The following is a 12126-nucleotide window of genomic DNA, read 5'->3' on the forward strand; positions in this document are numbered from 1 at the left end:
TCCTCCCTCCTTCCCTGTGTGCCGCCCCCACCACATGCTGGACCTGCACCCTTCCCAACACCCCTGGAAGAGCAAAAGCTCAGTCAGTGATGGTTGGGCAATGTCAGCTCAGCCTGCTCCTCCCCGACTCCACTGCCATTTTACGCACGTTTGCTGCCTGCACTCTGCACTGCAGCCACAGGAGCCCAGCCCAGATCCCTGAGGTTACCTGCCAGTGGTTTCTCTGTAGGGTCCGGCTTAATGTGCAGTGACACCCAGGTTCCTCAGTTTTAGCGCAGCCATTGGGTTTCCTTTCCCAGGTCTTCCGATGCTCCGGCTATGAGGTCTCACCTCTGCACTGCAGCTCCTGGCCCGTCTCAGTACCGCACGTACCCCCTCCCCCTGACATCTGCCGAAGTCCCACATTGAGAGCTCTTCAGGCTGCCTTTCCCCTTCCACGGTGCCCCCTTCGCTGACCCTGGGCCCCTCAGACATTCCTAAGGTTCTCTCCCTTCTTCTGTGATTCCCGTCCCCGGTCTCGTCCCTTCTGCCCCCTGAGCAATGCCCCTACCACCTGTCAGTCATGAGAAGGATGCAGCGCTCTTTTCCTTGACCAGCCCTCATGCTCCTGGGATGGCCAGCTTCCCTGTCCGCAGTGTCCTGTACTGAGTCCATCTGCCATCCAGATTTCCCCCTAAGCGCCCTAACCTTGCCGAGTCCGCCAGACGGGAGAAGGTCACTGCTTCTCCGGCCTTCTCTATGACCTTTCCTCTCGCCGTGCCCTGTCTCCAACATTTTCGATGGCCACTACCTCTACGACCTCGACCTCGTTCTCCTCTGGCCTCACCCCGCCTCTCCCGAGTTCCTCGCGTGCCTCACCTGCGCTGTGCTCCTCCTCCTGCCCACTCGGGGGCAGGGACCCTGGATTCTCCACATCCACTGGGCTTCCTCTCCCCTTTCCTGCCCACTCGGGGGCAGGGACCCTGGATTCTCCACATCCACTCTCTCCTGTGTGTTCCCTGATGCCCTCCACAGGCCTTTCCTTGCCCGGCGCCATCGCCTGCCCCTCCGCCCTCTCCTGGCCCGTTGGACCACCTCTCCTCCACCACACTCTCCCAGTTGTTCGAGGCCGCCGCTCACCTGGTCACCTACATCCTCGGCCCGCTTTCAGGGTCTCTCCTGCTCTCCCGCTACTGCACACATAGCAAAGGAACTGTGCTACCTGATCCGTGTGACATTCTTGCAGCTACCGTCTGTGAGTCTTCCAGCTGGACTCAGTACTTTCCTGTGCTGCGTGCTCCCTTCTTGACGACCCCCCCCCACCTTCCGCTCAGCCCAGCTCCATCATCTCTGCTTCAGACCCACTGCACCGACCCTGCACGCCCCGCCCCCGACCCCCGCTCATGAGCCAGGCTGCGCTCTCCTCCCAGGTCCCCACGGTGTCGCTCCTTTAACTCTCACGTTTCCATCCAGACCCCTCGTTGCACACTCTCCTGACCCAGCTCTCGGGAAACCCCTGCCTGATTCCCCTTTTTCCTTTCACCTTCTTCTCACCTCCTTGCCCCCACACCTGGCAGCCCCACTCCCGACACCATCACACTGAGTCTGGACCCGCACAGAGCCCTGGGCACCGCTGTCCGCCCTCCTTCTCTCCTCCTCCCTCCGATTGCTCTTCTCTCCCCCAGAGCCTCTCCTGCACTTTTGTGTCCCATCTCTTCTCATGCCCACACCCCTCCTATCCCGCACACATCATGACTCAGGCAGGTGACAATATCTTTGGTCTAACTCTCTTTCTAGGTGCTTGTCACTGTCCCTTTCAAAAGTTTACCCCTCCTCATTCAGCTCTGTGACACCTTATGGTCATACTGTCCAGCTGTGTCTCCTGACAGCCAGGTGTTTCCCTTCTGCCTTCCCTGCAGCCCCTCTCCCTCGTCCTCTCTGGGTGGATTCAGTGGTCTCACCCTCCCTCATCTCAGCGTAGTCATCACCCCCAGCACTGGACTTGCAGTCATTCCATAAGCTCAAAGTAGATGATTTTCTCAGTGCCTGGAGCTCCTTCTCCCTTCCCCACCATCCCCACTGATCCCAACCCTGCCCTCACATCCAATCCAGTCAAACTCAATTTGTACCCCAATCCTGAACCCTGTCCCAGACCACACCCCACCCTGGATCCATATTAAAGAGCCTGGCCAAAAAGTTCTACCCTTGCCACAATATTCCAGGTTGTAGCAGCAGCCACTGCTCCCGCCCGCTGCTAGCCACCCCTTTCCCACTCTTCCTTCCTCATGCGTCTGCTCCCCCTGGGTGGTCCCGAATCTCTGAAGTTCCTTCTGGTTGGCACCTCTGACATCTGCCTGGATTCCTACCTGCCACCTCCTCCTTCTCATTGCTCCCCCTGTTGTTGTCCAGCCTGTCTCCCTTCCACTGCGCTCCAGTCTCCACCCTCCCCGGGGTGCCTCTCATCACCTGTCTCTGGCAGGTGACTCTCCCGTCATGCCACATCAAGGCTCCACTTGGACATTCCTTCCTGAGACCCTTCCTCATGCAACCCATTTCTTCCTTTTCCCTCCCTGTCCAGGGAAAGTGCCCTCCTCTTCTCTAGGAACCATGATCTCAGAGTTCCCCAGTGCCCGTCATTAAGTTGCACGGGGTCATCCCTTCTCTGTCGGGGTGCTCCCTCCTTGGACCTGCTATCATGCTCACACTCTTTCCTCCCCTTCCCTGCCACATCCTTTCCAAAACCATCTGCTGTCTCCTATCCAGCGTTTACACTGACTCGGGCCACCAATTCCCTTTAGACTCCCTTTTCTTCTCCCTGCCTCTCCTTCCTTCTTCTGTTGTTGTCTCTAATCCAGCCATTGCCCTCAGGGCTTTATCAAGCTCACACTTCCTCCCCCTCTTTTATCCCAGGCCTCCACTGCTTCTGTTTCACCTCCATCAGGCTTTAAGAAGCACCCTTGCCAACCGTCCTTGGCCTCCCACTCCCCGATGATGCAGTCCTGATCCTCACTTTGCCCCGTTTCCCTCTTGGCCATGCTCCCCTCACAAAACCCATGTGCAGGTTTTAAGACCCTCCTCTCACTCTCCATCCCATTCTGCCTGCCCCCTCTGTAGTCCATCAGATCCAGCCTCCCGACCCGCAGACCCCCTTCTCCCACGGCCCCGCCCTCCCACTGCGTGCTCTCTCCCTCGGCCACTTTGCTGCCCACGTTACCTTCTCGGACTAGACCTCTGACACCCCACAGATTTTGTTGGTCCCCCTCTTTCCCAGCTTTCCTGTGTGGAGTCTCCACCACACGTTAGACCTCCACTCTTTGCAACCCCCCTGGAATAACAGATGCATGAATTCAGTGATCGTTGCAAACTGTCACCTCTGCCTTGATTCCTGCTCACTCCTCCATTTCTAAGCATATCTGCTACCCACCCGCTGGACTCCACCCACATGCGTCCATACCCAGGTCCGAGATTACCTGCCAGCGGTTTCTGTGCAGGATCCGTCTCAATGTGACACGCGGCCCTGTTCCCTCAGTTTCACCCCGTCACTGGGTCCCCTTTCCCTACGTGCTCCTGAGGGCCCCAGGTATTCAAACACCGAGGCGTGGGGTCTCTGCTCTGCTGCCTAGCCTCAGTACCGCATAAGCCTGTCCTCTGGCCCCTCAAGGTCGGCCGACAGCCCCAGTCTGGGAGCGCTGCGTGTGGCCTTCCCCTTTGCCGCGGCGCCTCCTTGACTGTGCCTGAGCCCGAGGACCTGCGTGAGCTTTTCTCCCCTCTTCCGTCCCTTTCTCTTCCCGCATGACTCGCTCCTGGGGACCACCATCTCACGGCTGCTCCAGACCCCACTAACTCCCTTTTCCTACTCTGGGTGTGGACTGAACCTTACTAGGCCCATCCTGCCTTTTTCTTACACTCGTGTGTTTGGCAGCCCCTCTGCTCCATCTTCCACTGCTTCCCTGCCGCCTCTGCCAGTCACGCGACAGAGTCAGCGGTCCTTCCTTACATCTTCCCTTCCTGCCCTGCACTCATGCTTCCTCCGTTGCCATTCTCTCCATCCCAGTGTCCTGTCCTAAATCCACAGCTGTCCCAAGTCACCCCTAAGCACCCTTCCTTTTTTGGTCCACCATTTTGGAGATGGTCATTGCTTCTCTGGGCTTTTCTCTGACTTTCCATCATCTCATCCCACCATCCCAGGTTCCCTGCTGGCCTTACCCACATTGTGCCCTGCCTCCTGCATGGGGTTTGCCACAACTGTGGCTCACTTTTGGAGGCAGAATGTCTGTGTTCTCCACATCCACTTCTCCTTCAGGCTCTCTGTAATCCCTCTCTTGATGCAGTACACACTCTGATCCTCTCAACAAGCCTCTCATTCTTTAGCTGCAAGGGACCATCACCTGCCCATCCCCCCCCCCCCGACCGCCTCTCCTCTGCCACACTCCCCCAGGGGGAGACGGCGCCCCTGATCTGCACCCTGGCTCCTGCTTTGCCCTCTCTCTCACATGCGGCACTTTCAGCTACGGGCTGTGAGTCTTCCGGCCGGATTCAGCCGTCTTCTCTGCCGTCTCCTCCCTGCTCGTTCTCCCATCCGCTGCTCAGCCCAGGTCGGTCATCTTTGCTTCGGACACACTAGACTGAATCCAGCCTCCGCTCCCCAGCCCGTGCTCATGTCCTGTGAACCCAGGCTATGCTTCCTCCAGGCCCCGCCACATAACCTTTCATGTTTCCATTCAGACCCCTTTGTTTCACGCTCTTCGAGCACAGCTCTTGGGGAACCCTTCCCCTGATTCTCCTGCCTTTATCCTTTCATCACAGCACTTTTGCCTTTTGCCCTCCCCCTCTTGCCTCCACAACCGCCAACCCCCACATCCCCTCCACAGAGCCCTGGACACTGCTTCTGACCTCCTTCTCTTCCCTCCCGGGCTGTCATCTCTCTCCCAGATGCTCTCCTTCAGTGTTGTCCCGTCTCTTCCACCCCTTCCTTTGCTACGTACATCCCCTGCGGTGCCCTGCGCTCACGTATGCACACCTAGCTTCCTTTCAGTTGCCACTCCCATCTCTCAGCCTTATATCACAAGCATCCTCAGCTCTGGGACCAAAAAGTTGGCACTTCACTCCCGGTCCATTGATGCTAATACAAGCCCACCCCCCATCATTCCAGAGGCCCTGTTGGCTACATCCATTTGCTCGCTGTCTGCCTGGTCCTGAGTCCTTTTCCTCCACGTCTCCCAGTCTTGACTCTGATGCCTGCATCTGCCCCCACTCAGCGGCTCACCTGCTCGTGCCCGCCCACCCCCCCCCACTGCCCAGCTCTCCACCTTGCCCCCCCCCCCCCCAGTGATTCTCACCCGAGGATGCATGACCCCCAAGGCTGGCCTATCAACATCATCTTTCAGGAATGTTTTTGTGTTTTCTGTTTGGATTTTTTTGGTTTTGTTTTTGTTTTGAGCAGAGCACTGCTCACCCTCAGATGTGTTGCTAGGCCTCCCTTGGGGTCCATGCCCACAGCCCTCCCTCGGGTGAAATTCACCCCCCCCCTCGGGAAGAATCACTGCTGTGCACAACCAGCCTGGCCCCCTGGGCTGCCCTCTCCCCTTGCCCGCCCCTGGCTTCCAGCAGTTGCCACTGACATTTGTTCCTCAAAGATACCAGCACGGAGCCCACTCTTACACTGCCCGGCACTGTCCTCTTGAACCACCACATGGCCTTTCATATCTACTCTCTGGCACTCAACATGCCCCAAACCCCAGTCTGCATTAGAACACCATTCTTTTCACATACTTCTTCTGCCTCCCCCATCCTTTAAGATTCTCAGGCATTGGTACAGTATCTTTGGTCCAAATCTGGTGCATCTTGGCACTTGCCATTGTCCCTTTTTCTGCTTTACCCTCCTCATGTCAGACCCGTAACACCGTCCCCCTGCAGAGCCCTGCCCCTGTCGTCCTCACGTTCCTCTGTGATTCCCGCCAAGCAGACCTTTCCCATCCTCCTCTCCTGCAGCTACTCTCCTCTGTCCTCTCTGGGTGAATTCACTGGTCTTCCCAATCCTCTCCTCAACCTGCAGTCATCACCCCAACACCGGACCTGTACTCAGTCCAGAAGCGCAGCTAAAGATGCTTTTCTTAGTGCCTGGAGATTGGCTCATGCCCCAACCCACCACCTCACACCCACACCCATTAATCCCAACCCTGCCCTCCCAGCCAACCCAGCCAAAGCCCACCCTAACCCATTCCTCTCCCCTTTACCCCATTCCCAGTCCATTCCCAGCGGATCCATATTAAAGAGCCTGGCCAAAAAGTTCTACCCTCCCCACAACATTCGATGCTCTTAGGAGCAGCCACTGCTCCCACCCACTACTAGCCACCCCTTTCCACTCCTCCTTCCTCATGCCTCTGCTCCCCCTGGCTGGTCCCGAATCTCTGAAGTTCCTTCTGGTTGGCACCTCTGACATCTGCCTGGATTCCTACCTGCCACCTCCCTCTTCTCATTCCTTCCCCTGTTGGTGTCCAGCCTGTCTCCCTTCCACTGCGCTCCACTCTCCACCCTCCCCTGGGTGCCTCCCATCACCTGTCTCTGGCAGGTGACCCTCCCGTCATGCCACATCAAGGCTCCACTTGGACATTCCTTCCTGAGACCCTTCCTCATGCGACCCATTTCTTCCCTTTACCAACCTGGCCCAGGGAAAGCGCCCTCCTCTTCTCTAGGAACCATGATCTCAAAGCTCCCCAATGCCCGTGATTGAGTAGAACGGGGTCATCCCTTCTCTGTCGGGGTGCTCCCTCCTTGGACCTGATCGCACACTCACACTCTTTCCTCCCCTGCCCTGCCACGTCCTTTCCAGAACCATCTGCTGTCTCCTGTCAGGTTCTTCCACTGGCTCAGGCCACTACCTCTCCTTTATCCTCAGGCTTCCTTATTCTCATCCTCACCTCATCTCATCCTCCTCCTCTTCTCTCTTCCCTTGTAATCAAGCCACTGCGCACAACTCTTTACACCAAGCGAGTGCTTCCTCCTCTTCTTCCTTTCCTGGCCTCCACTGCTTCCATCTCTCCTCCTTTGGGCCCGGGACGCACCCCTGCCCATCAGCCTTGCGCTCCCACTCCCCGATGACATCCAGACCCCCCCTTTGCCCTCCTTCTCTCTAGGCCACCATCCCCTCATGTACAGATTTTAAGACCCCACTCTCACGCTCCGTCCCATTCTGCCTTGCCCCCTCTGCTGTTCCCTGGATCCAGCCTCCCAAACAAGAGCCCCTGCTGCTCAAGCCCTCACCGTCCTGCCCTCTGCTCGCTCCCTCTGTGCTGCCCCCATTACCTTCTCAGGCCAGACCCCTGACACCCCACTGGTTTCGGAGGTCCCCCTCCTCCCTCCTTCCCTGTGTGCCGCCCCCACCACATGCTGGACCTGCACCCTTCCCAACACCCCTGGAAGAGCAAAAGCTCAGTCAGTGATGGTTGGGCAATGTCAGCTCAGCCTGCTCCTCCCCGACTCCGCTGCCATTTTACGCACGTTTGCTGCCTGCACTCTGCACTGCAGCCACAGGAGCCCAGCCCAGATCCCTGAGGTTACCTGCCAGTGGTTTCTCTGTAGGGTCCGGCTTAATGTGCAGTGACACCCAGGTTCCTCAGTTTTAGCGCAGCCATTGGGTTTCCTTTCCCAGGTCTTCCGATGCTCCGGCTATGAGGTCTCACCTCTGCACTGCAGCTCCTGGCCCGTCTCAGTACCGCACGTACCCCCTCCCCCTGACATCTGCCGAAGTCCCACATTGAGAGCTCTTCAGGCTGCCTTTCCCCTTCCACGGTGCCCCCTTCGCTGACCCTGGGCCCCTCAGACATTCCTAAGGTTCTCTCCCTTCTTCTGTGATTCCCGTCCCCGGTCTCGTCCCTTCTGCCCCCTGAGCAATGCCCCTACCACCTGTCAGTCATGAGAAGGATGCAGCGCTCTTTTCCTTGACCAGCCCTCATGCTCCTGGGATGGCCAGCTTCCCTGTCCGCAGTGTCCTGTACTGAGTCCATCTGCCATCCAGATTTCCCCCTAAGCGCCCTAACCTTGCCGAGTCCGCCAGACGGGAGAAGGTCACTGCTTCTCCGGCCTTCTCTATGACCTTTCCTCTCGCCGTGCCCTGTCTCCAACATTTTCGATGGCCACTACCTCTACGACCTCGACCTCGTTCTCCTCTGGCCTCACCCCGCCTCTCCCGAGTTCCTCGCGTGCCTCACCTGCGCTGTGCTCCTCCTCCTGCCCACTCGGGGGCAGGGACCCTGGATTCTCCACATCCACTGGGCTTCCTCTCCCCTTTCCTGCCCACTCGGGGGCAGGGACCCTGGATTCTCCACATCCACTCTCTCCTGTGTGTTCCCTGATGCCCTCCACAGGCCTTTCCTTGCCCGGCGCCATCGCCTGCCCCTCCGCCCTCTCCTGGCCCGTTGGACCACCTCTCCTCCACCACACTCTCCCAGTTGTTCGAGGCCGCCGCTCACCTGGTCACCTACATCCTCGGCCCGCTTTCAGGGTCTCTCCTGCTCTCCCGCTACTGCACACATAGCAAAGGAACTGTGCTACCTGATCCGTGTGACATTCTTGCAGCTACCGTCTGTGAGTCTTCCAGCTGGACTCAGTACTTTCCTGTGCTGCGTGCTCCCTTCTTGACGACCCCCCCCCCACCTTCCGCTCAGCCCAGCTCCATCATCTCTGCTTCAGACCCACTGCACCGACCCTGCACGCCCCGCCCCCGACCCCCGCTCATGAGCCAGGCTGCGCTCTCCTCCCAGGTCCCCACGGTGTCGCTCCTTTAACTCTCACGTTTCCATCCAGACCCCTCGTTGCACACTCTCCTGACCCAGCTCTCGGGAAACCCCTGCCTGATTCCCCTTTTTCCTTTCACCTTCTTCTCACCTCCTTGCCCCCACACCTGGCAGCCCCACTCCCGACACCATCACACTGAGTCTGGACCCGCACAGAGCCCTGGGCACCGCTGTCCGCCCTCCTTCTCTCCTCCTCCCTCCGATTGCTCTTCTCTCCCCCAGAGCCTCTCCTGCACTTTTGTGTCCCATCTCTTCTCATGCCCACACCCCTCCTATCCCGCACACATCATGACTCAGGCAGGTGACAATATCTTTGGTCTAACTCTCTTTCTAGGTGCTTGTCACTGTCCCTTTCAAAAGTTTACCCCTCCTCATTCAGCTCTGTGACACCTTATGGTCGTACTGTCCAGCTGTGTCTCCTGACAGCCAGGTGTTTCCCTTCTGCCTTCCCTGCAGCCCCTCTCCCTCGTCCTCTCTGGGTGGATTCAGTGGTCTCACCCTCCCTCATCTCAGCGTAGTCATCACCCCCAGCACTGGACTTGCAGTCATTCCATAAGCTCAAAGTAGATGATTTTCTCAGTGCCTGGAGCTCCTTCTCCCTTCCCCACCATCCCCACTGATCCCAACCCTGCCCTCACATCCAATCCAGTCAAACTCAATTTGTACCCCAATCCTGAACCCTGTCCCAGACCACACCCCACCCTGGATCCATATTAAAGAGCCTGGCCAAAAAGTTCTACCCTTGCCACAATATTCCAGGTGTAGCAGCAGCCACTGCTCCCGCCCGCTGCTAGCCACCCCTTTCCCACTCTTCCTTCCTCATGCGTCTGCTCCCCCTGGCTGGTCCCGAATCTCTGAAGTTCCTTCTGGTTGGCACCTCTGACATCTGCCTGGATTCCTACCTGCCACCTCCTCCTTCTCATTGCTCCCCCTGTTGTTGTCCAGCCTGTCTCCCTTCCACTGCGCTCCAGTCTCCACCCTCCCCGGGGTGCCTCTCATCACCTGTCTCTGGCAGGTGACTCTCCCGTCATGCCACATCAAGGCTCCACTTGGACATTCCTTCCTGAGACCCTTCCTCATGCAACCCATTTCTTCCTTTTCCCTCCCTGTCCAGGGAAAGTGCCCTCCTCTTCTCTAGGAACCATGATCTCAGAGTTCCCCAGTGCCCGTCATTAAGTTGCACGGGGTCATCCCTTCTCTGTCGGGGTGCTCCCTCCTTGGACCTGCTATCACGCTCACACTCTTTCCTCCCCTTCCCTGCCACATCCTTTCCAAAACCATCTGCTGTCTCCTATCCAGCGTTTACACTGACTCGGGCCACCAATTCCCTTTAGACTCCCTTTTCTTCTCCCTGCCTCTCCTTCCTTCTTCTGTTGTTGTCTCTAATCCAGCCATTGCCCTCAGGGCTTTATCAAGCTCACACTTCCTCCCCCTCTTTTATCCCAGGCCTCCACTGCTTCTGTTTCACCTCCATCAGGCTTTAAGAAGCACCCTTGCCAACCGTCCTTGGCCTCCCACTCCCCGATGATGCAGTCCTGATCCTCACTTTGCCCCGTTTCCCTCTTGGCCATGCTCCCCTCACAAAACCCATGTGCAGGTTTTAAGACCCTCCTCTCACTCTCCATCCCATTCTGCCTGCCCCCTCTGTAGTCCATCAGATCCAGCCTCCCGACCCGCAGACCCCCTTCTCCCACGGCCCCGCCCTCCCACTGCGTGCTCTCTCCCTCGGCCACTTTGCTGCCCACGTTACCTTCTCGGACTAGACCTCTGACACCCCACAGATTTTGTTGGTCCCCCTCTTTCCCAGCTTTCCTGTGTGGAGTCTCCACCACACGTTAGACCTCCACTCTTTGCAACCCCCCTGGAATAACAGATGCATGAATTCAGTGATCGTTGCAAACTGTCACCTCTGCCTTGATTCCTGCTCACTCCTCCATTTCTAAGCATATCTGCTACCCACCCGCTGGACTCCACCCACATGCGTCCATACCCAGGTCCGAGATTACCTGCCAGCGGTTTCTGTGCAGGATCCGTCTCAATGTGACACGCGGCCCTGTTCCCTCAGTTTCACCCCGTCACTGGGTCCCCTTTCCCTACGTGCTCCTGAGGGCCCCAGGTATTCAAACACCGAGGCGTGGGGTCTCTGCTCTGCTGCCTAGCCTCAGTACCGCATAAGCCTGTCCTCTGGCCCCTCAAGGTCGGCCGACAGCCCCAGTCTGGGAGCGCTGCGTGTGGCCTTCCCCTTTGCCGCGGCGCCTCCTTGACTGTGCCTGAGCCCGAGGACCTGCGTGAGCTTTTCTCCCCTCTTCCGTCCCTTTCTCTTCCCGCATGACTCGCTCCTGGGGACCACCATCTCACGGCTGCTCCAGACCCCACTAACTCCCTTTTCCTACTCTGGGTGTGGACTGAACCTTACTAGGCCCATCCTGCCTTTTTCTTACACTCGTGTGTTTGGCAGCCCCTCTGCTCCATCTTCCACTGCTTCCCTGCCGCCTCTGCCAGTCACGCGACAGAGTCAGCGGTCCTTCCTTACATCTTCCCTTCCTGCCCTGCACTCATGCTTCCTCCGTTGCCATTCTCTCCATCCCAGTGTCCTGTCCTAAATCCACAGCTGTCCCAAGTCACCCCTAAGCACCCTTCCTTTTTTGGTCCACCATTTTGGAGATGGTCATTGCTTCTCTGGGCTTTTCTCTGACTTTCCATCATCTCATCCCACCATCCCAGGTTCCCTGCTGGCCTTACCCACATTGTGCCCTGCCTCCTGCATGGGGTTTGCCACAACTGTGGCTCACTTTTGGAGGCAGAATGTCTGTGTTCTCCACATCCACTTCTCCTTCAGGCTCTCTGTAATCCCTCTCTTGATGCAGTACACACTCTGATCCTCTCAACAAGCCTCTCATTCTTTAGCTGCAAGGGACCATCACCTGCCCATCCCCCCCCCCCCCCGACCGCCTCTCCTCTGCCACACTCCCCCAGGGGGAGACGGCGCCCCTGATCTGCACCCTGGCTCCTGCTTTGCCCTCTCTCTCACATGCGGCACTTTCAGCTACGGGCTGTGAGTCTTCCGGCCGGATTCAGCCGTCTTCTCTGCCGTCTCCTCCCTGCTCGTTCTCCCATCCGCTGCTCAGCCCAGGTCGGTCATCTTTGCTTCGGACACACTAGACTGAATCCAGCCTCCGCCCCCCAGCCCGTGCTCATGTCCTGTGAACCCAGGCTATGCTTCCTCCAGGCCCCGCCACATAACCTTTCATGTTTCCATTCAGACCCCTTTGTTTCACGCTCTTCGAGCACAGCTCTTGGGGAACCCTTCCCCTGATTCTCCTGCCTTTATCCTTTCATCACAGCACTTTTG

General features: G+C 57.9%; 1 protein-coding gene across 4 annotated transcripts in view; it reads left to right on the forward strand.

The window, feature by feature from the left end:
- COPG2 (COPI coat complex subunit gamma 2) overlaps positions 1-12126 on the forward strand; it is a 126269-nt gene that overhangs the window by 90554 nt on the left and 23589 nt on the right. The window lies entirely within an intron of this gene.

The sequence above is a fragment of the Camelus bactrianus genome, chromosome 7, assembly GCF_048773025.1.
Source record: "Camelus bactrianus isolate YW-2024 breed Bactrian camel chromosome 7, ASM4877302v1, whole genome shotgun sequence".
Lineage (NCBI taxonomy): Eukaryota > Metazoa > Chordata > Mammalia > Artiodactyla > Camelidae > Camelus > Camelus bactrianus.